Below are 23,201 nucleotides of genomic sequence, written 5' to 3'. Positions count from 1 at the left end.
TCATCATCTTCTGGAGCATATGGATCAGCATCATCTCCAGTCTCATACTCATCATTGTCATTAACGAACATGACTTTGCGGTTTGGACAATCTCTCTTGAAGTGACCCTTTCCACCACATGTATGGCAATTCATATCGCGGTTGCGCGCAGTAGACATGCTAGAACCACTTGTACTTGCAGCAGGTTCGGGCTTCTTTGTGCTGGACACATTGGAGACCGGCTTGCTAGACGAAGTAGGAAAATGTGCGGAGCGCGACGATGGCGCCGACACCGTAGGTGGGGGCGCCCTAGCCGTGTAGCACCCAGCTCCCGCAGCACAACCTTTGATTTGTGCTTCTTCAGCTAAGTGTGCTTCAGCTTCTCTTGCATGATGTAGCAACTCATTCATAGCAGTGTAACTGTGATGACGAACAATGCCTTTGATATCATACTTCAAACCATTTAGAAAACGTTGCATTACCATCTGAAGCGATTCACGAACACGGCCACGCTGCATAAGCATCTCCATCTCCATGAAATAATTATCAACAGTCTTCACACCTTGTCTCAAGAGGGTCTTAGTTTACTTGTTGCTTCTTCGATATGTAAGATCTAAAGTAGTTTACCTTAGTTTGTTGCTTCGATCTGAACTTTTAGTGTAATTTTGCTAAGTTTATGTTGTGATATGTAAGGTCTTGCTTTGATCTATAAGAGTAGAGTAGATTTACTTAGGTCTTGCTTCAATCTGTACAATTGTTTTACTTAGTTCTTGCTTCGATCTGTAAGCGTACAGTGTGTTCCTAAGATTTCTAGTGCCCGTTATTTCGTCGAATACCTATGTATGCGTTCTTCTAAGCCAAGTCATCCACATATAAGTGCGGTAGTTGATACGATGATTGGTTCTACGATATGTACAACTCCTCCTTGTACTAACTATGCACTTGTACATGGCAACATACACATAAAATTAGTACTATCTTATGGTCAATATTTGTGCCCACAGTGTTTGGATATTAAATGAAGGTTGTTACCATGCTTGTTTGCTTACCATTGTTACATTATGTTGTCCCGAGAGCTTCCTTGTTAGCGGGTCCCCTTTCATGGAAAATATAGCATGCTTACCATTGTTTTTGAACCCTGCTACTTTGATTGTACTAGATTTAGATGTGCGCCTTGGCGCACGATCCCGTGAAATTCGTATATATGTACACGTAAATACAGTACTAATAGATTTAGTTCAAATCAGAAAATTATCCTAACAGGGCATATGTAAGCTAGCTCTATTTCTCAGGGCACATATTTAAGCCAGCTAATTGTTTTTCTTGTTGACCAGGAACAGATCTATTCTATTACACAGGTACAGCTAACTCAGTGCCCACCATCACACCACACGAACATGGATCAGTCTTCCTAGCACCATAAGCCACAAGGACATGCCACTTGGGCAAAACAATTTTTTTACTGAAATAAAGTTTAACGAAACAAACGGTCAAATATCATGATAAATAACACCTTGAGGTGTCAAATGCCACTTCCGACTTTGAGTGTCGTGACCAGATTCTTGCAATCAATCTTGATTTGGAATTTTGGATGCATCCCATACTCTATTCTCCAGTTGCTTGGACGGCTTCGAGACACGAGACAACCTCAGTTTGTGTTGTGCTGCTTCAACACCCACCCACTCCACTCTGTCTCGATCTCTCATCCTCCCATTCCCCTTTCTCCCCACCCATGACGACCGGCCGCTCACACACCTGCATCCCTGCCTCTCGCCTCAGGGGCTGCCTCCTCTCCATCGATGTCCGCCTGCCCTATACAATTTCCACTCCCCGGCACTGCATCCAGTTAGCTCGCGCCGGCAGCACGCCCCTCCGTTGGGCCCCTTTTCTTGCAGCTCTCCAAGCATGACATGGTCGATGAAAGTTGAAGCAGCCATGGTTGGCGAACAAACAGCTGTCTCATGGACCCTAGGCGGACAACGCAACCTCCATAGCATTCAGCTGCAGGTATGGGGTCTTTCTCCAACAATTCCAATAGGCTGGCGCCCTCATCCCTGACCTCTTCATCAACCTCCGCTGGTCTCCATGCAGCTCCGGCCTCTGTTCTGATTGAAGCCTGGAATCTCACGATAATTCGACAATTTTCCTTTTCTTCCTTTTCGTCTCAATGTTCTAGTGAGATTGCAACTGCGAGTCTTCACTTATTGTTGCTATTTGCATTGTGTGGATGAGGGGCTACAGCCGGCCAATTGTCAGCTGCACCTGTGTATCCAGAAAATAAACAATTACCAGAAACTAATTTTGAAGGGTACAGAAGAAATGTGTATGCATGCTTAGGAAAATAATATTTTATCATGATATTTTGAATAATAATATAGTATTTCCTATCAGATTCATGCCTTCTGCCAATTTCTTCATCTACAGGTTGGGTGCATGATGTAGGCAAGGAAACCTTATTAGGCAATATAGGCAAGGAAACCTTATTAGGAAATATAGCCAGGTATGCCTTTAATTCCAATATTAGACCATTAGTACGTGTCTTCCAAAGTTGTATTGATTTGTACCCATTCTGAAATACCAATCTCCAGGTTGAGCGCGTATTTGCTGATAGCGCTACCAAAGTCGATGGTAATGATGTGGTGCCAAAATATCTAGTCAAATGGAAAGGACTTCCTTATGGAGAACCATCCTGGTAATTTTCGTTACATTATTTTGAGGTGTCTATTTTTACAGCTAGTAAACTATATTACTCTTTAATACTTTAGGGTCTGTGTAGATACATACCTTTATTTAGCACTACAACAACAACAGGGTTCATAGAGAATAGTAGAGACCGCGTCATAAATATGATTATTCTGGAACCAACACTAAATTACACATAAGTCTAACCAACCTGATAACACATAGTGTGACAAAAGTGACAAAACGACATAACCGAAGAGGCTGTGAACAACCCTACAGGTAGTACAGGAATGCACAACAGTTTTCATAGAACAACAGTAATATACTGATTGTTGCTACTTGATTCTATCATATCAAGTCCATGAAATTTGGCTGTCTTGATTATCTCAAAACAGCCAGGAATTTTTTAGTAGATGAGGGAGTGATTCATCAGCCAAAATTAGTAACGCCTAGCTGTTCTCAAACAGAAAAAGCAAACAATCAGCACGCCTTCAGGCTCTTGTGGAGTGACGTGGTATTCAACACAAACATCATCCAAGAAATGAACTCCTGGATGCACATGCATTTTTTTAATGCAAGCATCATCCAAGAAATGTATAAACGGTACTCTGTTATTAGCATCATAATGTACTGGAAAAAATTAATACCATTCTTTTATAGTCTATTAGTTAGTAAATAAACAGCAGCGATCAACCCAATCTCAGGTAGCTAAGTAAGAGAGATGGTTAACCACCTAGTCCTAGCACATTAAATGTTTAACTCTGTAATTGACCATATGTACCGGAAAGCACACTGAAATCTAATGCATATGTTTACTTTTTTTAGATGGACCCAAGCTAGATGCCTAAATTTAATCAGATACATTCACGATGGACAACTCTCCATGTTTAGAGTTGCTAACATCTTACGAACAAAAGTTGATCTTCTTAGCCTGAAGCTGAAACTGAAACCTCATAACTAAACTTGTACTGTGTATGGAGTTAGCTGTTAAATAAATGGCATCAATGTTAATAGTTCCATACCTGGAACAACAGAAACAGAAACCGCACTGGTCGGAGAAATAGGTACCATATATAGCTCTTTTAGTTGTTTCAGATCTGGAACAACTCTTTTAATAGTTTCAGACCTGGAACAGAAACAGTAAACTCACTGCTTGGTCAAGGAATGGGAAAACAAAGATGATCTGAGGGAGAGATCAGGAGAAAAATAGGAAAATTGAAATGCATAATGACATAGAAGTACCATGTCAAAGAACTGGTGCAGGTTGGCCTCCCTCCCATCATTTTCAGCATCTTCACAAGAACGGCCAATTTCGATAATCAAATCATAAGCTATGTTTCTGGTTTTCTTGTTAGCCTGTGAAGAAACATAAACTCATCACCATTAATCACACATCTGACTTCCCTTTAACATATAAATAAGAATGAGATATTTGCTTTAGTAACCAAATTTATGTAGCGCTCTTCTAGTTCATGAAAGCAGTATACTTCCAAACTTCACAATGGAAAAGCTCAAATTAATTTATTTTTATTTTGACCAAATAAAATAATACCCTTCTATATAAAAACAAGAAACTGTAATTATGTAGCGCATACAAACGGAATAAGAATCTAGACCCAGGAGCCAAAAGTCCACTTCTCAAAAGCAACATCTACATAAGCTACCTAGGAGGCAAAACTCCACTTCCCAAAAGCAACATCTACATAAGATACCTTATTTTGTGCAAACCAATAAAACTTAGTGCATTGGGTAACTCATAAAAACTCAGCATGGAATAGATCAATAAACATGGGAGAACTACTTTACCACTGGATAGCATGGAGTTTGCTACTATATAACATGATGATTATTCAGAGACCGGCTATCGAAATGTCATCTAATAAAAATGGCATACACACTACAGTAATAAATGAAATGAAATATGGTATATTTACCTTCAAGTGCTCCAATAGATTTCCACTTCGCAGATTCCAAAGAAAAACTAACACAAAAATCAGGACCATGGTAAGTGATAGTCCCAAACAATCATTGGTCAACCTGCAAAATAATTACAGAAATTGTGAAATCCTTAGGAGATACCTAGACAACAACTTTCAGTATCGATACAAAACACACATCAATAAAAGAATGTTCAGAGACATATACAATAAGGACCAAATTTATCTTAAGAATGAAACATGGAGGGGTGTAGCTGCAATAGTAGTTACCTCTGAACAAAAACAAATATCTTAAAATTCAAAAAGTTCCAACCAAAACCTTCTTGAACAGCAAGAGTTTGACCCAATATTAGTTAGAACATTTTCTTCTTCCTCAAAAATACAAACTGAAAAATCAGAGAGCAAAATCAAGTGGATGACAAGAAAGGAATGTATGTGCTATGGAAATCAACATTTGTTGGAAGGGGAGGGAGCACTACCATTACCACAGGAACGTAGAGTCGCCTTCTTCACGGTGTTGCGCGCATCCACCTTGACAAACCACGGCTGAGCACATCGCATCGGCGGCCTAAAATTCAGCACGCACCGGTCACGTGATAAGTAACAGAAATAAATAAAATATGGGGAATAAAGAGAAAATTTGTGATGACCACAAGGACCCAACCCCTTTTGTTCCATGCGCTGCAGCATCAGTCTCCCAAACCCTTGACATGAGTGTATCCATCTACGGTTCTGAGAAGAACAATGGCATGATTGCTTCACGTAGGGAACAAAATACTCTCAAATAAAACACGAACCGCTGCACGTAGCACGGAACCATGGGAAAAAAAATATGGATTGGGATTTGGGGAGGTACCTTGTTTAAGGAACATGTGGCCCGAGCGGCGGCCTGCGCTGGTGACGACCCAAGGTCAACGGAGGAGAGGGCTCGATGTCGGACCTATAGTGGTTGATCCCCTGCATCCTGCAGTGCCCAATGCAGCTCCATGTATACTGTATGAGCAGGCCTTGTTGGGAGGTCCAAACCTTGTTGTACATGTCTGTTACCATTGTACCATGCATATGCAACCTATATTAATTAAGAGTGGTGACATGTGCCTCAATTATCAGAGCAATAATTTCAGAAATATTGCAGGAGACTAAAAAATAATGAAGAGAACACTTTTGTTATCTTAGTTTAAGGAAGTAGCTCAAGGGAGATTTACCCCAATGGTGCTCATTCCTTTAATATGTTTACATTATACTTTACACAACAAACGTAGAATATCCTCTCATGTCCTCTCTGGCATTAGGCACACAAGTCTTGCCACTCCAAGAATAGTCTATACTAAATTTAAATAATATTGTCTCGAGAAGTAAATAAAATCAAGGACATATACCCAGGTTCAGTCATAAGCAAATAAAATCAAGGATATCTACAGCGTGATTTGTTTCCATTAGCTAAACCCTTTTTTACAACGCTGAATAAACCAAAAAAATATCACCAAAACAGAGGTGCAGTTGAACAATGGCACCCAAATTTGTATGGTTGTGCCCAAACTAAAGCATCGTCAAAACTTGCAGTAATTAGGAGAAAGAAAGAAAATAAGCCAGCCTTTAATATCCTGAAAATAATTTATTTCTCTCTATACCAGCAAAGATCTTAAATATCATGTATTAGTATTATGCAACTGGAACGCATATAGAGGCACCAAAACTTTTTTGCATCGGCGGAATACTGGAAGATCTTAAATCTTATGTATTAGCATCATGCAGCTAGAACACATATAGAGGTAATAAAACTTTTGAGTTGATTTACCTTGAGCTATCTTAGCCCTTGTTTTGTCGCTGGAGTAAACTCGACTCCCTAAGCTCCAGCCAGGTCATGACAAAACCAAATTCAAATTCTAGCATCCAACTGCTCACTGCATAAAACCTAAAGCACTCAACACCGCCTATATCAATCAAGAAAAATTGTCTCGTGCCAACAATAAGCATCATAGAGTAAATCACAGAATCACCTAAACCATAAACAATTTGTGTCCTCTGGAAATCATATCCATCATATCCGCGGTACCTAATAAAGGGAATGGCAAAAATGGCAATAAGTTAACCAGCCTGCATACATGGATTTCGATTTAGATCACATACATTCAACAACGCCTGTACACATCCAATCTTTAAGTCAAATATAATTTGATAATTTAGTACATCCAGGATCGTGCCTAATCACAAACTAATGCATCCAAAAATATTGTTAATCCCAACATTTAAATCAATAGCAGATCCTAGCATGCAAGTCCGTCAAAGCAAGCATCAGTGACAATAGCTAAAACATTTCTCAGAAATAGCAGGATAATCAAGGAAGGGTCAGAGCAAACAAACTTGCAAGAATGCAAATGATAGCAGCTATGAGCTGGAACTTGAGGCGGACGAGAACACAGTAGAATACCAAGTCATATCCAGATCCATGGAGGCATACCCGATTACACGTCGCTCATGGCTGGGCACCAATTTCAGCATAGGCAGCTCCACCTCGCTACACGACTCTTCATCTGCATCATGCCATGACTAAGTTGCGGGAAGAAAAACAAAGACAAAGAAATAAGAGAGAAATAAAGAGAGAGGCCTGGGATGAACGGGAACACGGACGGACGGCCTGGGGCCTGCAACACCACGCTCGCCCCCTGAACCAGCTCCCCATGCCTCCACCCACAAGCAGCAGCAGGCCCTCTCCAACCAGCCACCCCCACCTCGATTTGTGCGTATCGGAGCCGCGCATCCCCATGGCGGCACCATGGAATCCTTCTGGGCGGATTGCTCTCTGATCCGATGTGTACGGCGGCATCTTCTGCGCCTATGACCAACAAAAAGGGAGGGGATAGAGGAGGGGATCACGACGGCTCGATCCGGCGGCCGGCGCTCATGCGGTTCCCCCGCGCTGACCTCCTAGCGGCGGGGCTGGGGTTGGGGCGGCAGCGACGCGGTTGCTCGGCGAGGCGGCCGCTGGCTGTGGAGGAGGACGGTGAACGCGGGGAGACAGCGGAGAGCGAGGCGGCGGCGCGGCGCGAGGGGAGAGGAGGGGAACGAGCGAGGCGATTTGGCTGGGGCAGTTTTGTCTCGGCCAGGGAGGGGATATTTTTGTCCTGCCCAACCACGCCTACCGAAACCATTCTCACCCGCAGTCACCGACAAGTGGGCCCGGACGATGGTAGGGCCCAATAGCAGCCAGAGGCGGGTAGCACACGGCCATTGCATGGCTTTATCTAGTGAGAGGAGAGGCAACAACGAACGGACCAGATCGCACTGACGAGAAGATCCGACGGCTGAGAAGCTCAAAGCTCTGTGAGACCCCCTATGGGGGGCATCGTTTATACCTTTAGACTAGATTTAGATGTGCGCCTTGGCGCACGACCCCGTGGAACTGGCATCAATTTACACGTTGCATAATAACGATGAAATCACATGGCTAAATGATTTTCGAAACAAAGTCAATAGGATGAAATTAGGATAACTAAAATACAAAAAATCACGAAAATAGTAGCAAATGCTCATATGCAACCACATAAATAGAGGAATATGTTACAATAACTAACACTATGATTTGTAAAGACCCGTTATCCAAAATGCGTCAAGCATTTGTATAAATGCATCAAGCATTTGTACAAATCGATGATAATAGTTAGAAAATAAGTCTATCAATCCGCACGCCACCCGGCCTTTCACATAGTCAATCGTTGGGTAAAATATTTTATGTATTAGTAGTATCACGATATGTGTTTACAATACAAACCATATGAAAAATATAATGTACCTCTAATCCTTTTTGGCCAAACAATACTATAATAGCACTCTCAAGAGGCAGCCATGTCTAACATAATTACTTCTGAAGTCATCATGGGAGAGGCCCAACAGTGTAAAGTGCGAGATAAGCTGTTCGATTAGAGCTACTCAAAATGTTTACAGCAGTGCCGAAATATCATAACAATACATCAAGAGAGGAGCTGATTTCGGAACTGAGAAGCCATTGAAAACAGTCCATGTCTGCACACATCAGAGAGGACTCAAATTAAAAGGCTGCAGCCCAATGACAGATGCAAAGAAAGTACGAACCATTCTACAGATATTCAACGTTTTTAGTTTGGAAGTGAAATGGTCTAAAAGGATCTTATCCTACCACCTGAAGCGACACAACTAACAGTTAGCTACTAAATTATAGTTTCATCCATCTCATGTTTTTTGATGTCTTTGTAGATGCAAGATAAATAGCTAGCCTGCATGAGATGTGTTACTCTGAACTTCCTTCAGCTAGTAATTCATAGTGACAAGCTGATACCCTCAACAAGGAGAGCCTCTCAGTGGTAGATTAAAAAAACAAATCTTTGGCCACACTGCGGAGCTCAGTTTTGACATAACTTTTATTTGCTTTCCAAAGTATGGCTTCTCCAAAAAAAATGATTTTAATGCGTAGTTATTATAACCCCAAATATATTTTGTGGCCAATAATTAAAATAATCAAAATTAAATATTTCCAGAAAATTTTCTCTATCATCCATTGCAAAACTCTACATTACATAAAAAACATCATAATTCAGTTTAAATCTTGATTTTATAGTCACTCAGAGTTGCGGAGATTGTCAAGTTAAAACGTACTGAAAATCTGAAATTGCATCTGCGTTTCCATATCTAACTATTTAAAAAGTTTATGTGTTACTATATATATAAACAAAGGAGATAAGCAAAGAGGCCACTGATCGATCAAGAAAGCTCGCTTTAAGACAATAGGGCAAGTTCATGGGATTTGAGCTGACGCACTATAGAGGGTCATGTAGGATCGAAAGAAATAGAAAAGGTGGATTAGTCTTGGAAAGACAGTAAGGAACCAAACAAAGTTGCATTTTTTCCAGGTGGGATATATATAGTATAATTGACCAGCGATGCTGCAATTGAAGAGCCATTAGTAGGAATAGCAAAACTGATTGTAGGACAGATAAGAACACTTTTTCTGATTTACTTACCTTCTCCAGAATTCTTTCCAAATAATCAGAATCTTTGAGGATACATCATAAAACTTGCACAGGCATGGACATCTTCCTTAAGCAAACAAAGTCGGTGTATGTGAAAAATCAGGAATCGGGTGGTGGAGGCGACAAACTCCAATCCAGTCCTAGATGTACTTTGAACTATCTGTCACATAGTGCATGTGTAAGTAAGATAAGAGAGACACAAATTCACTACAGAAACTAAATTAATTCCTAACATGCTCAGATGGAGAAAATACCTTGCAAAGAAATCCTTCAATGTTGACAACCCACTCAAGAATTCTTTCCAGTTGTCTTCGTATATGGGCATCAGCTGGCATTCCAAGAAAAAGATAAGAACATAGATAAATAACCCAATGCACTAATCTTTAGAACCACTCTAAATTAAAACAAAACAAAATATTCCATGGATAATAAGAGGGAGTACTAATAATATAGGTATGCACAATTATAGTGAAGCTTCTACTTGACCCCTCCGTTCGATGTTGTATTGTCATGGCAATCACAGCTCGCTCTAGGCGCATAGACATTTTGTAGTACACCAAACACAGATCATGTTTTCTTAGGTTTATTCTGGATGTACAATGCAATTTCGGTAGTCATTTTTCGTTTCAGTTGGAAAATGCAGTCGGATGTTTGGGGTACTATAAGTGATCAGGGGGTACTAAGCAGGCAGTCGGATGTGCGCCTTGGCGCACGATCCCGTGAAGTTTCAAAGTTTAATTCATATACATTTGTAAACATCAATGATAAGCAAACATTTAATGAATAGTTAATAATTATCTGTTTTATTTTACTGGATAAGGTGAATAAATATCAATTGACGAAAAAGAGCAAAGAACACATCATGTATGACCTAAGCATTGCTAGCAAAAGAACACACGAAAACTGAAAAGAACTGGACTACCGTAGTATGCTTAGGTCAAAGGTTTTATAGCGCCCTACAGTTTTGGCATCCAAAACAGTAGCATTAGGAACTCAAAATCCGAAATACACTTACGTGGCACTTTAAAAGCTGAATATGCTAACTCAAAATCTGAAATACACTTACGTGGAGAGAGATTACGGAACCAAAACTGCACAGATCAATTAAAAAAGGCACTAAGAAAGGGCTTACCAATATAGATCATCCAAGATAATCTACTGATCCATATTGTTGCGGCGCTGACCAATATTCTCAATGTTGAACCTACCAAAGTTTTCCTTTTCCTAAAGAATTAGTAAATATATCCTCGGTTTGTCTCTCAAGAAAGAAATCATTGGAGAACCCATACTATGAGTATACCAAGATACAAAAAGATACTCAAAATTCAAGTACAAAGCTTGCACAAAAAACATTTAAAAACCTGCATATTGATAACTGAAATTTTAGTAATTATGGATGGGAAATATAACTTGAGGCACTGCATCAGCTATTGAACTTTCGCCGTACTCGCTGGCCTGGTAGAACACACCGACGATCTTCTTGCTGCCTACAAATGTCTCCAAAACAAAGATAGAAATCAAAACAGGGAATCATTTAGAGCTCCATCAACCAAATGTATTACTTCAGCAAATGAAATTTGTGATAAAATCACGAAACTCAACCAGATTAAGCATCGTATTTCACAGAAAAACTTCATGAAATACACATAAACTCCCAGTCTATTAATGATGAGCTCTTGACCAAATTGCCAAAATAATTGTTTAATGGAGAGCAGAACTCCAAGATAAGAAATATAATTTAACAGGGAAACTACAATTACTTACCATGTTTAATTAGTCGCTCCTAAGCTATACTCTCGAGACTTTCGCTCAAGGCATTATTTTCCAAGTTTAGCAACATATTTTGTTGAGTTGGAACTCCATTTCCCAACGTGCCATGCTCAGGGAACGAGACAACCCAGGAGGCGATGCGACCATTAAAATTTAGCGCCAACGAACCTATGCATTACATGAGGCAGCAAACCAATACACATCACAACCCAAGCAATCACAATAGGATCAGCACCTCTCACACATAAAAGCGAACACATAGACGAAGACTGAGAATGACAACCTGGGACACCATTAGCTAGGCCCACGGGCAGCGTACAGGCAGGTAAAACACGCGGTGACTGTCCAATAGGCATTTATCATTTGTGGAACGTGGATTTGCTGCCATAGTCAGCAGACCAAGCAATTGCAAAGCTTATTCAGATAGTCTGGTAAGTGGAAGTCACAAGTAACATATCAGCGGCCCGCATAATAACTGGATTATACTTGGTTTGCAACCACTGCCATGCTTAATGAATTACCCTTCCTACATGCATGAAGCGTGAAACTGAAAACCAACCATATCAGGTCGCTTGTTCATTTATCCATCTATGATAAAAAAAATCATTTAACTAATTGATGCATAGGAATAGGTGGGTACAGACAACTAAAAGTCACAGGAAACAGAGCTCTTATATTTTTGTCTCAAAGCTGTCAAACAAATACAATGAGTTATATAAGATTTTATCTTCCAACCGAAGGAAAATAAGGACACATGGACAACAACAACAACCAACTGCCATCAACTGAAAGCAAATTTCTTTCGTTTAATGTTTGTATCAATTGAAAATCTTTTCTAAAAGGTCAATAATAGGCAAATAGTGTACTGCGCAATTATAAAAGAGGGTATATAAAGTGGAAAAAACCCGAAGAGAAAGAGCTATCTAAATATTGCTATCCTGGCCTCTAGGCCATTGTATACTCTTCTTTTTCGCTTGGTAGAAGACATTATGCATCAACTCAAGGATTATCCCGCGTCTAAAGGCCTTGTTGAGTTCCTCTGAATAAACAGTTATTTCTGCAGAGCCAGAAATCCATGTGCTGCAGCGTGTCTCTCTTATAATAAGTCTATCCATAAGAATCCGAAAAGTGTCTTTGACTGCATGATTTCCATAACCGCTAAGAGACAATCATCGAGACGAGGTCACCAAAAAGGCGTTTTTCATTCTCAGGACCTCACTACAGGATTTGTTATACGAGGTTTCTGATGAAAAATCTTATGATTGAATTTATAAACCGGCCTCATAAACATAGAAACGCACTTACCGTTTTTCCTATGCAAAAGAAGCTACATCAACCTGCTGCACACGGTATGAAGGAACACTAAGGATGAACCTTTTCTAATTATAGAGCAGCCAAACAAAATGTGTAAGAGAAAAGCAGAGAAGATGTCCATAACATAAGACAGCTTAAATTAAAAAGAAAATTGATTCAAGGGCTAAGCTAGAAATGCTTGAAAGACAAGGATAATGTCTAGTATCACAAAGAGCTTACCAAATGAGGCCTTGTTCTAGTCATACTGAAAGAGGCTCATGTATTGTTCCGCTCCTGCTCCAACATTTGCAATAAGTTAACATAGTGAAATAAGGCGCGAGCTCCAAGATTATCATGGCAAGGAATCATTGATGGTCTGATTTAAAGAACCATGAGCTAAAAAAGTGAAAACGAATAATTGCCAGAGGTTCAGTAATAATCATCAACACAGCATAATTGCGTTAGTTAGCTAACATCATTGATACCTCAAGCGCATAATAAACTACATGAGCAAATTAAATGGACCTTCAGCATATTTCCCCAAGGTGAAAAATCAGCTCCATAGCCAGAGGTTCATCACTTAAAGTCAATATCTACTATCCTACAGCTGATCAGGTTCATGTTGCTGTTTATCAAGCACCTACATGAGCATGCACGATTCAGAAAGATATACATATCTTACATAGAACAGATTGTAAATAAAAGACACATAACTGAGAGAGGGGTAATATAACTCTAGCTGAATTTTAGAAAAGAGAAGCTATTAATTTAATGAGAATGGTAATATAACTCCTGCAAAACTTTTCTCTCTTTTAGGTAAATAGCCACAAAGAAGCATCAAAGTGCATGAGCACCTTTACTAATGAAAGAAATAGGTACCACAAATCTAGAAATACATTGTGTTATTGGAGAGGGGTAAATACAGATAGTGGCGTGGTGTGCTACCTAAAGGACAAGATAGTAGTACAAAAGAATCATTTTCATAAACCAAGGGAAATTAACAACACTTAATAGATCTTGGCAAGAAAGGTAATTTGATACCCCATGGCATCAATCCAGTAATTTGATATCCCATGACCAGTGGCGGAGATTCAGCCCGGCAAGGCTGGGCAGTTGCCCCGGCTCTGCCCAGAATCCACTGTTTCAGTTATACAACCGTCTAGAATAGTTACTCAAAACTTTTAGTGGGCAAAAAATCATTGGCCAGGACCTTTGGTGGTTTTTCTGGGAAATCAGTCAGGTTAGCTTCACCACTGCCCATGACATCAATACCTAGAAACATGATCGAATTTTCTTGTTAAAGCAAAAGATCAAGGGCAATATTAAGTAAAAATACATTAGGAAAAGAAGACAAATTATAAGAGAATTTATTAAATGATCACACACATAATTTTAGTACTAAAACTAATTCATTAATCATCTGCATATAAATCCTTCAAATAGTAAGTTAAAGAGGTAATCAAGCAAGAACAAATCAAGAATGCTCTGAAACAATTAGAAATAATCTCACATATCTAGAAGCTAAAAAGAAAGGAACAAACCTCCTCTCCTATCCTTGCAGAAGGCAAAACCGGATGAAATGTTAGGTTTCGGTATTTCAGTCATAAACAAGCACCAAGGAATATCATTGTCTTGAGGTTCTCGCTGGTATCTTGGTAGTTTTACTCGGCGTCCTCCCACGAGAAACTCAAAAAGGTCACTGCTAGCAAATAAACATCATATGCATCAGAATGTTTGATTGCACACAAATCAATAGACACAGCAAGCAATTAGTATGCAATGATCCTTGCAAAAAGCGACAATATCAAAAGAAAAACAAACAAATATGAGAAATTATATAAATAAAGCCAAGCAAAAAATCTCATCAGACCGCTGAAAGTAATACCCCCAGAAATGTCAAGCCGGGGCTCGTCTTCATTGCCTTGTCTCCATCAACCCTGTTGCCATTGTCTAGATGGCCTTGCCTCCATTCTCCACTCCTAGAGAAAACGAGAAGTATGGAGATAGTGAAATCAGGACAAGGTCAGGCTGTGAATATGAACCAGCCAAATTCATATAAACAATGAAAACATGGTACATACAACTTGTATATATAACACATGGAATCTTTCCTGATACATGTCATTGTTTTCAAGTAAAACCTAGACTTACATCAGTAATAATAAAAATGAAATACATAATCTAATAAGTTGATCGGCAATTGAATCACTACCAATCTGTATGAACCAACTTTATTGGAGAGAGAAGGGGCAGTTCAGAGAGTGGGGAGCCTAGCAGGAGAGGGAAAATTTGAGCACACCTATTCTCATTGGCAGCAGTCACTTTTCAGTCAAATAGAAAAAAATAGAAGCATGGTAACAATTTTTGCTGAACAACACCATTCCTTTAATTTGACCCATCTAGTAAAGTTGCTTGGCTGCTTCACATGAAAAGTATGATGGGAAAACGTGATCACAATCCATTAGATCCATCGAAATAACTGAATATATAAACATGGATAGATCTACAGATCAAGGAAGTGGAGAAGGATGTACCATGAGGGATGATTCCAACAGAGAACGCAAGGAGGCAGATCGGCGTTGGTGGCCTCGCGCGGTCGCGCCGGAGTTGACCCAAAGCAACCGCATCCACCCAAGCTGTAAATCCCCATCAAGATGTTGACCTGCAGAAAAAGAAATGGAAGGGCCACAGAAGATGTGAGATCTAAAGGAAACCAGAAGCTCACCCAAAACGTAAATCTCAGGAGATAGAAACAAAAAGAACGCCTCCAAAATCGAACAGGAAGGGGCAGCAGGAACTCCACTGGCTCACCGCCGCGTCCGGCCGTCCGGAGAGCCAGCGCCGCCGCATCCGCTCGTCTGGTGAGCCTCCACCTCTGCGCTGCCGCGTTCGGTCGTCCGTCGCGGCCAGCAGCACTGTCGTTGCCTCGACCTCAACCTCCTGCTACGTCACGAGAAGCTCCCCGAGGACCGCGTCCGCCGCCCGCTGCCGCGCGGCCTCCTCCCGCTCGACCTCGGCCAGGCGCGCCTCCTCCTTCGCGTCCGCGCCGCGCGGCCAGCACCGCCGCTGCTGCCTCGACCTCAACCTTCTGCTGCTTCACTTCCTCCCGGCGATGGAGACGATAAGGCGGCGCTGCTTCCGGAGTCCATGGCGCCGACGACACGAGGTGGAGGCGGCGTTGCTGGGCGACAACGCCTGGAGGATCTGGAGCTCGAGGCGGGGGGGCAGCGGGTCGGGACGGCGCCGGCCGCCGCGGCACACGCAAGGGAGCAAGAGGGGAGGAGACGAGCAGAGGAACGGGATTGGGGGCTAGGGTTTGACGGGGATTGGAGGAGGGGGCCTTTTTGTCTCACTGCGGGGGGATTTTTTTGTCCGGCCAGTCTTCGTGCACTGAAAGACATCCTAGCCACAGTGACTGACGTGCGGGGCCAGCGAAGGTGGGGCCCACATGCAGCCGGAGGCGGGTATGAACCGGCCATTGTATGAGGACAGCTAGTGAGAGGATGTTGTCTCTTCTGCCCAGAATCAATGGACGAGATGTACCTGATAGGAAGATCTGACGGTCCAAAAGCTGATATCGCTGTGAAGCCCCCTATGGGGGGCATCGTTTATACCTTTAGATGTATAGGACGCGAAGTCCGCGAAGTCCCTATAAAAGCATATGCAGAGTTCTCAGAAACAAACCCCGTATGTAAAAAATAAAACTAAGCTCGGCACACCATGTCTATGGAATCGTTGCAGAAACACCCCGTATGTCTTTCAAACGAGACAAAGGACGATCTTTGGTGCACATGGGCAACAATGATATCTTTATCCAAAGGAATTGAAAATAATATTTCTAAGTTTCAAAAAACTCTGAAACAAATCATGATATAGCCAGATTTTCAATTGGAAACAATGTATAGTTTGGGATAAATAAAATAAAATAAAAGTGTAGATCAGAGCATACTGGTTCCAAATCTCTAAAAAAGAGAAACTTTATTATTTTTGTGTAGCTCAAAATATAAAACATTTTAAATTGAGATTTTGTACATTAGTGAAATATAACGTTGCCTACTTTTAGAATTCTGTTTCATAATTTTCCAAAATCTGTAAATATAAATCCTCATATCTAATTAGTGCCTGGGCACCGTGTAGTTTTAGGCGGTGCTCCCTATCTGTCACGTTGGATAACCATCTGACGGCTCTCCCGATTCGTGCGGTACTCCTTGAGAGAGCGAGAGAGGAACGTGAGTCAAAAATTCCCCATTATCCACCTCCTCGAACACATCTCGCTACTGCACCTCCTCGTCAGATGCGAGCGGCGGGCGGCGGCCGAGCAGGGATGCGGCGACCGGCGGCCGAGCGGGGAAGGCGGGTGGCGCGGTGCGAGACCGGCAGACTGCCGTCGAGGATGTGGCGACTGGAGACCGAGCAGGGGGCCGACGGCCGGCGGCCGAGCGGGGAAGGCAGGTGGCGCGGTGCGAGACCGTCGTCGAGGAGGCGCTCTGGCCCAGCAAGGCCGGCGCGACCGCCGAGAGACGCAGCGAGCCCCTGCCTGCGTGCTTGCCGCGGCGACAAGCGCGAGGGGAGCTGCCTCCGTCGTGCCTCCAGGCCGCCTGATACGTCTCCAACGTATCGATAATTTCTTGTGTTCCATGCCACATTATTGATGTTATCTACATGTTTTATGCACACTTTATGTCATATTTGTGCATTTTCTGGAACTAACCTATTAACAAGATGCCGAAGTGCCGGTTCCTCGTTTTCTCGCTGTTTTTGGTTTCGGAAATCCTAGTAACGAAATATTCTCGGAATCGGACGAAATCAACGCCAAAGTTCCTATTTTCATCGGAAGCATCCAGAACACCCGGGAAGGACCGGAGGGGGCCACGGGGCCACCAAACCCTAGGCCGGCGCGGCCGAGGGGGGCCGCGCCGCCCTATGGTGTGGCCCCCCGTCAGCCCTCCTGCGCCGCCTCTTCGCCTATATAAAGCCCCCGGATCGGAAAACCCGATACCAATTGACGAAACCCACGAAAACCTTCCGGAGCCGCCGCCATCGCGAAGCCAAGATCCGGGGGACAGGAGTCTCGTTCCGGCACCCTGCCGGAGCGGGGAAGTGCCCCGGAAGGCTTCTCCATCGACACCGCTGCCATCTCCACCGCCATCTTCATCACCGCAGCTGCTCCCATGAGGAGGGAGTAGTTCTCCATCGAGGCTCGGGGCTGTACCGGTAGCTATGTGGTTCATCTCTCTTCCATGTACTTCAATACAATGATCTCATTGAGATTCATATGTGTTTGTATCACAATTTATCTATTTGCTACTCTAGTGATGTGTTATTAAAGTAGTTTTATTCCTCCTGCATGTGTGCAAAGGTGACAGTGCGTGCACCATGTTAGTACTTGGTTTATGCTATGATCATGATCTCTTGGAGATTGCGAAGTTAACTATTGCTATGATATTATTGATGTGATCTATTCCTCCTACATATGCATGAAGGTGACAAGTGTGCATGCTATGCTAGTACTTGGTTTAGTCTGTTGATCTATCTTACACTAAAGGTTACTAAAACATGAGCATTATTGTGGAGCTTGTTAACTCCGGCATTGAGGGTTCGTGTAATCCTACGCAATGTGTTCATCATCCAACAAAAGTGTAGAGTATGCATTATTCTGTTCTGTTATGTGATCAATGTTGAGAGTGTCCACTAGTGAAAGTCTATTCCCTAGGCCTTGTTCCTAAATACTGCTCGAGTTACTACTGCTTGTTTACTCGTTTTACTCGTGTTACTACTGCTGCAATATTACCACCATCAACTACACGCCGACAAGCACTTTTCCGGCACCGTTGCTACTTGCTCATACTTATTTATACCACCCGTATTTCACTATCTCTTCGCCGAACTAGTGCACCTATTAGGTGTGTTGGGGACACAAGAGACTTCTTGCTTTGTGGTTGCAGGGTTGCATGAGAGGGATATCTTTGACCTCTTCCTCCCCGAGTTCGATAAACCTTGGGTATCCACTTAAGGGAAACTTGCTGTCTGTTCTACAAACCTCTCGCACTTGGAGGCCCAACACTGTCTACAAGAATAGAAGCTCCCGTAGACATCAAGCACTTTTCACGGCGCCGTTGCCGGGGAGGAAAGGTAAAAAGGCTCTCATACTCCGGTCCCAGTGTAAAGTATTTTTACGGCGCCGTCGTGTGTGTGCTCGAAGCTATTTCCTTTAGATCCTGCAATTGCATCTTGTTGTTTCTTGTTTACACTAGTTTGGCATAATGGACAACAATGAGCTTCTTATTCTATTTCCTGAATTAAAACATGGATTGTTTGATGCGAAAATTAAAAAACCTATGAAATCTTCTTTGCATGCTCGGTAGTAATATTAGTATGAACGCTTTGAACACCATTGTTGACAACAATATAGAAAGTTCTAAGCTTGGGGAAGCTGGTTTTCATGATATTTTTAGTCCCCCAAGCATTGAGGAGAAAATTTTCTTTGATGATACTTTGCCTCCTATTTATGATGATAATGATAGTGGTCTTTTGGTGCCACTTACTGCTGAGAGTAAATTTTGTTGTGATTATACTATGCCTCCTACACTTGATGAGAATAATAATGATAGCTACTTTGTTGAATTTGCTCCCACTACAACTAATAAAATTGATTATGCTTATGTGGAGAGTAATAATTTTATGCATGAGACTTATGATAAGAATGCTTTATGTGATAGTTATATTGTTGAGTTTGCTCATGATGCTACTGAAAGTTATTATGAGAGAGGAAAATATGGTTGTAGAAATTTTCATGTTACTAAAATGCCTCTCTATGTGCTGAAATTTTTGATGCTACACTTGTTTTATCTTCCTATGCTTGTTACTTTGCTCTTCATGAACTTGTTTATTTACAAGATTCCTATGCATAGGAAGCATGTTAGACTTAAATGTGTTTTGAATTTGCCTCTTGATGCTCTCTTTTGCTTCAAATACTATTTCTTGCGAGCGCATCATTAAAACTCGCTGAGCCCATCTTAATGGCTAAAAAGAAAGAACTTCTTGGGAGATAACCCATGTGTTATTTTGCTACAGTACTTTGTTTTATATTTGTGTCTTGGAAGTTGTTTACTACTGTAGCAACCTCTCCTTATCTTAGTTTTGAGTTTTGTTGTGCCAAGTTAAGCCGTTGATAGAAAAGTAAGTACTAGATTTGGATTACTGCGCAGTTCCAGATTTCTTTGCTGTCACGAATCTGAGCCCACTGCCCTGCAGGAAGCTCAGAAAATTATGCCAATTTACGTGCATGATCCTCAGATATGTACGCAACTTTCATTCAATTTGAGCATTTTCATTTGAGCAAGTCTGGTGCCATTTTAAAATTCGTCAATACGAACTGTTCTGTTTTGACAGATTCTGCCTTTTATTTCGCATTGCCTCTTTCGCTATGTTGGATGAATTTCTTTGATCCACTAATGTCCAGTAGCATTATGCAATGTCCAGAAGTGTTAAGAATGAGTGTGTCACCTCTGAATATGTCAATTTATATTGTGCACTAACCCTCTAATGAGTTGTTTCGAGTTTGGTGTGGAGGAAGTTTTCAAGGATCAAGAGAGGAGTATGATGCAACATGATCAAGGAGAGTGAAAGCTCTAAGCTTGGGGATGCACCCGGTGGTTCACCCCTGCATATATTAAGAAGACTCAAGCGTCTAAGCTTGGGGATGCCCAAGGCATCCCCTTCTTCATCAACAAATTATCAGAGTTCCTCCCCTGAAACTACATTTTTATTCGGCCACATCTTATGTGCTTTTTCTTGGAGCGTCTGTTTGTTTGCTTTTGTTTTTGTTTGTGTTTGAATAAATTGGATTACATCATGCTTGTGTGGGAGAGAGACACGCTCCGCTGGTTCATATGAACACATGTGTTCTTAGCTCATAATATTCATGGCGAAGTTTCCTCTTCGTTAAATTGTTATATGGTTGGAATTGGAAAATGATACATGTAGTAATTGCTATAATGTCTTGGGTAATGTGATACTTGGCAATTGTTGTGCTCATGTTTAAGCTCTTGCATCATATGCTTTGCACCCATTAATGAAGAAATACATAGAGCATGCTAAAATTTGGTTTGCATAATTGGTTTCTCTAAGGTCTAGATAATTTCTAGTATTGAGTTTGAACAACAAGGAAGACGGTGTAGAGTTTTATAATGTTTTCAATATGTCTTTTATGTGAGTTTTGCTGCACCGGTTCATCCTTGTGTTTGTTTCTAACAAGCCTTGCTAGCCTAAACCTTGTATCGAGAGGGAATACTTCTCATGCATCCAAAATACTTGAGCCAACCACTATGCCATTTGTGTCCACCATACCTACCTACTACATGGTATTTTCCAGCCATTCCAAAGTAAATTGCTTGAGTGCTACCTTTAAAATTCCATCATTCACCTTTGCAATATATAGCTCATGGGACAAATAGCTTAAAAACTATTGTGGTATTGAATATGTAATTATGCACTTTATCTCTTATTAAGTTGCTTGTTGTGCGATAACCATGTTTATCGGGGAACGCCATCAACTCATTGTTGAATTTCATGTGAGTTGCTATGCATGTTCGTCTTGTCTGAAGTAAGGGCGATCTACACCGAGTTGAATGGTTTGAGCATGCATATTGTGAGAGAAGAACATTGGGCCGCTAACTAAAGCCATGTTCCATGGTGGAAGTTTCAGTTTTGGACAAACATCCTCAAATCTCTAATGAGAAAAGAATTAATTGTTGTTGAATGCTTAAAGCATTAAAAGAGGAGTCCATTATCTCGTTGTCTATGTTGTCCCGGTATGGATGTCTAAGTTGAGAATAATCAAAAGCGAGAAATCCAAATGCGAGCTTTCTCCTTAGACCTTTGTACGAGCGGCATAGAGGTACCCCTTTGTGATACTTGGTTAAAGCATATGTATTGCGGTGATAATCCAGGTAGTCCAAGCTAATTAGGACAAGGTGCGGGCACTATTAGTACACTATGCATGAGGCTTGCAACTTATAAGATATAATTTACATGATGCATATGCTTTATTACTACCGTTGACAAAATTGTTTCATGTTTTCAAAATCAAAGCTCTAGCACAAATATAGCAATCGATGCTTTTCCTCTATGAGGACCATTCTTTTACTTTCAATGTTGAGTCGGTTCACCTATTTCCCTCCACCTCAAGAAGCAAACACTTGTGTGAACTCGTGCATTGATTCCTACATATTCGCTTATTGCATTTATTATATTACTCTATGTTGACAATATCCATGAGATATACATGTTACAAGTTGAAAGCAACCGCTGAAACTTAATCTTCTTTTGTGTTGCTTCAATACCTTTACTTTGAATTATTGCTTTATGAGTTAACTCTTATGCAAGACTTATTGATGCTTGTCTTGAAGTGCTATTCATGAAAAGTCTTTGCTTTATGATTCACTTGTTTACTCATGTCATACACACTGTTTTGATCGCTGCACTCACTACATATGCTTTACAAATAGTATGATCAAGATTATGATGGCATGTCACTCCAGAAATTATCTTTGTTATCGTTTTACCTGCTCGGGACGAGCAGAACTAAGCTTGGGGATGCCGATACGTCTCCAACGTATCGATAATTTCTTGTGTTCCATGCCACATTATTGATGTTATCTACATGTTTTATGCACACTTTATGTCATATTTGTGCATTTTCCGGAACTAACCTATTAACAAGATGCCGAAGTGCCGGTTCTCGTTTTCTCGCTGTTTTTGGTTTCGAAATCCTAGTAACGAAATATTCTCGGAATCGGACGAAATCAACGCCAAAGTTCCTATTTTCATCGGAAGCATCCAGAACACCCGGGAAGGACCGGAGGGGGCCACAGGGCCACCAAACCCTAGGCCGGCGCGGCGCAGGGGGGCCGCGCCGCCCTATGGTGTGGCCCCCCGTCGGCCCTCCTCGCGCCGCCTCTTCGCCTATATAAAGCCCCCGGATCGGAAAACCCGATACCAATTGACGAAACCCACGAAAACCTTCCGCAGCCGCCGCCATCGCGAAGCCAAGATCCGGGGACAGGAGTCTCCGTTCCGGCACCCCGCCGAGCGGGGAAGTGCCCCGGAAGGCTTCTCCATCGACACCGCTGCCATCTCCACCGCCATCTTCATCACCGCAGCTGCTCCCATGAGGAGGGAGTAGTTCTCCATCGAGGCTCGGGGCTGTACCGGTAGCTATGTGGTTCATCTCTCTTCCATGTACTTCAATACAATGATCTCATTGAGATTCATATGTGTTTGTATCACAATTTATCTATTTGCTACTCTAGTGATGTGTTATTAAAGTAGTTTTATTCCTCCCGCATGTGTGCAAAGGTGACAGTGCGTGCACCATGTTAGTACTTGGTTTATGCTATGATCATGATCTCTTGGAGATTGCGAAGTTAACTATTGCTATGATATTATTGATGTGATCTATTCCTCCTACATATGCATGAAGGTGACAGTGTGCATGCTATGCTAGTACTTGGTTTAGTCTGTTGATCTATCT

General features: G+C 41.7%; 2 long non-coding RNA genes across 11 annotated transcripts; both read right to left on the bottom strand.

Annotated features, from left to right (window-relative positions):
- Nucleotides 1-1,246: 1,246 nt before the first annotated feature.
- LOC124679387 lies at nt 1,247-6,638 on the bottom strand. Of its 6 annotated transcripts, none has more exons than XR_006994963.1 (10): nt 6,599-6,638; nt 6,397-6,513; nt 5,455-5,667; nt 5,263-5,330; nt 5,078-5,166; nt 4,869-4,984; nt 4,596-4,698; nt 3,904-4,017; nt 3,684-3,787; nt 1,247-2,241 (listed from the first exon to the last, which is right to left on the bottom strand). It is a non-coding gene; the product is annotated as an uncharacterized LOC124679387 (long non-coding RNA). The 6 variants fall into 6 exon arrangements; XR_006994962.1 differs by having other exon boundaries at nt 6,397-6,502; XR_006994966.1 differs by lacking the exon at nt 6,599-6,638 and having other exon boundaries at nt 5,263-5,354; nt 6,397-6,586.
- A 1,666-nt stretch (nt 6,639-8,304) lies between these two features.
- On the bottom strand, nt 8,305-15,314 carry LOC124678505. 5 transcript variants are annotated; one of them, XR_006994519.1, is made up of 10 exons: nt 15,202-15,314; nt 14,967-15,083; nt 14,553-14,646; nt 14,209-14,366; nt 13,709-13,939; nt 13,193-13,307; nt 12,908-13,063; nt 9,859-9,932; nt 9,596-9,764; nt 8,305-8,621 (listed from the first exon to the last, which is right to left on the bottom strand). It is a non-coding gene; the product is annotated as an uncharacterized LOC124678505 (long non-coding RNA). The 5 variants fall into 5 exon arrangements; XR_006994517.1 differs by having other exon boundaries at nt 12,908-12,961; nt 13,153-13,939; XR_006994515.1 differs by having other exon boundaries at nt 13,193-13,939.
- Nucleotides 15,315-23,201: the final 7,887 nt, after the last annotated feature.

Source organism: Lolium rigidum, chromosome 7 (assembly GCF_022539505.1).
Source record: "Lolium rigidum isolate FL_2022 chromosome 7, APGP_CSIRO_Lrig_0.1, whole genome shotgun sequence".
In the NCBI taxonomy this organism is placed as follows: Eukaryota; Viridiplantae; Streptophyta; class Magnoliopsida; order Poales; family Poaceae; genus Lolium; species Lolium rigidum.
Note: the sequence above shows the minus strand (reverse complement) of the source record. Positions and strands in the feature narration are given on the sequence as shown.